Source organism: Bubalus bubalis, chromosome 7, assembly GCF_019923935.1.
Source record: "Bubalus bubalis isolate 160015118507 breed Murrah chromosome 7, NDDB_SH_1, whole genome shotgun sequence".
In the NCBI taxonomy this organism is placed as follows: Eukaryota; Metazoa; Chordata; class Mammalia; order Artiodactyla; family Bovidae; genus Bubalus; species Bubalus bubalis.
Window position 1 is genome coordinate 23,065,453 of NC_059163.1, and position 4,430 is coordinate 23,069,882.

The following is a 4,430-nucleotide window of genomic DNA, read 5'->3' on the forward strand; positions in this document are numbered from 1 at the left end:
ATATATATATATACACATATATACCATATGTATGTATACAGTCGCACAGAGTCAGACATTACTAAAGTGATTTAGCACACACTCATGCACATGACTTCACTTTCACCTTTCACTTTCATGCATTGGAGAAGGAAATGGCAACCCACTCCAGTGTTCTTGCCTGGAAATCCCAGGGATGAGGGAGCCTGGTGGGCTGCTGTCTGTAGGGTCGCACAGAGTCGGGTACGACTGAAGTGACTTAGCAGCAGCAGCAGCATGCACATGTATATATATATATGGTATATTATGATAATTATTATGATAAGTATCAGAATTGTAAAACACATATTTTCTACCTGGTTCACAACTAGTTCTCTCCAAGACATAGTAAATATAACTCTCAATTTATGTTTGAATCTAGAAAACTGTTACTCATTTTTACATTAATTTGGATATACTGTAGATGGCTCAAGAATATGGCTCCCTGAAGATAACTACATGTGGTGCTCATAGCTGATATTTATTTCAGTGCTATTTTGTTCTAGGCATTGTTCCAAGTGTTTCATTTCAGTTCAGTTCAGTTGCTCAGTCGTGTCCGACTCTTTGTGACCCCATGAATCACAGCACACCAGGCCTCCCTGTCCATCACCAACTCCTGGAGTTCACTCAGACTCATGTCCATCGAGTCAGTGACGCCATCCAGCCATATCATCCTCTGTTGTCCCCTTCATCTCCTGCCCCCAATCCCTTCCAGCATCAGAGTTTTTCCAATGTGTTTACATCTACTAAATAATTTAACCCTTAGATTAGTTCTGTGAGATAGGTTCTATTACTATGATCTCCATTTCACAGATGAATACACTGGGGCTCTGAGAAGTAACCTGTTCAAAATCCCAAAGCTAAAAAGTGAAGGTCTGAAATCTATGCTCATAAGATCTGCCTGCTACTGCTGCTGTTTAGTCACTTCAGATGTGTCAGACTCTTTTGTGACCCCATGGACTGAAACCCACCAGGCTCCTCTGTCCACGGGATTTTCCTGGAAAGAATAGTCGAGTGGGTTTCCATGCCCTCCTCCAGGGGAATCTTCTCCACCCAGGGACAGGGCTAGAACTGGCGTCTCCTGTGTCTCCTGCATTGTGGGTGGATTCTTTACTGCTGGTCCACCAGGGAAGCCCAACCTCTGCCTACAAACCTTCATATATGAGAATGGCCTGTCATGGTTAAGTAATACATATGCATCCAATTCCAAAGTATCATTATTATGAGAAATTTCTCCAAACTTTGAAAATATTTTCAAATATTTTCTATGAATTACAAATATCTTCTTACATCTTGCTGCTTTAAGTTCTCACTAGTGCTGAGATAAATGGTTGAAGAACAGGCTTCTGTTTCACTACTTGCGTATTCAAAATGTTGAGAAATTACTGAATAAGATGTATTCTCATTCTTTTGGGTCTCTTTGCTGGCTCCTCCTCAATGTCACTTACCCAGAGCTAGGTCGTGGGTCCTTATTTTTCTTCTGCAGTCTCTCACTAGGTGTTTCCATTCAGTCACTGGGCTTTAAATCCATGTATATGCTCATGGCAACTAAATTTGTATTTCTAGCCATGACCATTGAGTTCCAAATTTCAATATTTGTTGGTCGCCTTTTGACATCTCCCCTTCAATCCACACATACCTCAGATTTAACATAACCTAAACAGAATTCTGCAATCTCTCCTGTTCTCAAGCACAGATCAGAAAACAAAAGCAAAACTGAAACTTAGTTCAATATTCAATACTTTTTTAGTTCAATATTTTCCATATCAGTGAATACCACCCTCATCCATCCCCCAGATTAGAAGTCATTCGTAATCTCTGTCCCCTCATCTTCCACATTCAGTCCTTTCACACATCTTCTCAGTTATTCTTCCAAATCATACTTCATATCCATTTTTTTGGGGGGGAGGGAAGGGGCGCTACATTGAGGATTCCTTGCTGTGTGCTGGACTTCTTTAGGTGTGGTGCCCAAGGCTTCTCATTGTGGTGGCTTCTCTTGTGGCAGAGCATGGGTTCTAGGGCATGTAGTTTTATCCAGTCATTTTTAAAGACCCAGCTCAAAGCTACTTTTCTTTCTGTAGCCTGTGAAGTGAAAGTTGTTCAGTCATGTCCGACTCTCTGCAACCCCATGGACTATATAGTCCATGGAATTCTCCAGGCCAGAATACTGGAGTTGAGTAGCTTTTCCCTTCTCCAGCATATCTTCCCAACCCAGGGATCAAACCCAGATCTCCCGCATTGCAGGCAAATTTTTTACCAGCTGAGCCACAAGGGAAGCCCAAGAATACTGGAGTGAGTAGCCTATCCTTTCTCCAGTGAATCTTCCTGACCCAGGAATTGAACTGTGGTCTCCTGAATTGCAGGTGGATTCTCTGTAGCCTACTGACCCAATTAATTCATGCTTCCCAGTTGGGTCAGTAAGCCTACAAAGAGAAAAGTGGCTTTGAGCTGGGTCTTTTAAGTTCAAAGTTATATAAATAAAATGTCTCTTTAAAATCACTTAGGGGAAAATGTTGACCTAGATTTATTTACATTTGTTAAAGGGCAGATGTTTAATTTTTATGTTGACTATGTCCAGGTACCTGGTCAAATCAAATGTTTATTGTCTGATTCATAATAAATTAATCACACCAGAAAAAAAATGAATGGATAAGTCTGTTCTCTGTGTCTATGTCTCCATTGCTGCCCTGCAAATAGGTTCATAATAGCACGGAAACATATACATTACCATATGTAAAGTAGGTAGCAGGTGGGAATTTGCTGTGTGACACAGGAAGCTCAACCCAGTGCTCTGTGACAACCTAGGGGGTGGGATGGGGTGGGAGGTGGGAAGGGCTTCAGGATGGAGGGGACATATGTATACCTGTGGCTGGTTAATGTTGCTATATGGTAGAAACCAACACAAGATTTTAAAGCAATTATCCTCCAATTAAAAAAAATGGATAAAGAAGATGTGGTACACATATACAATGGAATATTACTCAGCCATAAAAAGGAATGAAATTGGGTCATTTGTAGAGATGTGGATGACCTAGAGTCTTTCACATCGGAGAAGGCAATGGCACCCCACTCCAGTACTTTTGCCTAGAAAATCCCATGGACGGAGGAGCCTGGTAGGCTCCAGTCCATGGGGTCGCTAGAGTCGGACACGACTGAGCGACTTCACTTTCACTTTTCACTTTCATGCATTGGAGAAGGAAATGGCAACCCACTCCAGTGTTCTTGCCTGGAGAATCCCAGGGATGGGGGAGCCTGGGGTTGCACAGAGTCGGACATGACTGAAGTGACTTAGCAGTAGCAGAGTCTGTCACACAGAGTTAAGTAAGTCAGAAAGAAAAAACAAATATATATTAATACAGACATGTGGAATCTAGAAAAATGGTACAGATGAACCTACTAGCAGGGCAGGAATACAAACACAGGTATAAGAGAATGGACATATGGACATGGGTGAGGGAAGGGGGGTGGGATGAATGGGAGATTATGATTGACATATATACACTACCAGATGTAAAATAGATAGCTAGTGGGAAGCTTCTGTATAGCACAGGGAAAACAGTTCGGTGCTCTGTGATGACCTAGAGGGGTGGGATGTGGAGGGGTTAGAGAGGTCCAAGAAGGAGGGGATATATGTTTACATATATATGAGTCACTTATTGTATAGCAGAAACTAACACAACATTGCAAAGCAATTATACTCCAATAAAAAAAGGTAAAAAAGAAAGACTGTTTACATTAAAAAAAATGAATAGAACATTCTAATATATAAAAGGAGAGAAGAAGATAAAGACATCACAAGAGGGGCAAATAAAATAGCCAAGGAAGAGAAACTTGAATGTCCCTGAGGACTCATGGAATGGTACTTAGTTAAACAAGGCTAGAGAATTAGGTGTTTGTGGAAGAGCAAGATGGAAATAGTTCTGCCACGGTAGGCTGGGGCCACCTGTGCCTTGTTAAGTAAATTAAACTTGATCAATAGATGTAATGGTGAGTCACCAAAAATATTTTAATGGAGAAATGACTTTGAAAATTATGTTCAGATATAGCACAAGAGATGACTAATGGGACATGCACAGAGAAATTAAAATGTGAGGACTGAGAATGGAACTTGGGGAAAACTCTCCTGTATATGGTGAGCAGAGGGAGAGAATCCAATGAAAAGTCAAAGAACAGTCATAGAAGGAGAGAAAACCCAGATATACAGGGTCATAGAAGCCCAAGGAGAAGAGTGTGTTTAAGAGGGGAGTTGACAATTTCAGTTCAGTTCAGTTGCTCAGTCGTGTCCGACTCTGCGACCCCATGAACTGCAGCACGCCAGGCCTCCCTGTCCATCACCAACTCCCGGAGTCTACCCAAACCCATGTTTATTGAGTCGATGATGCCATCCAACCATCTCATCCTCTGTCGTCCCC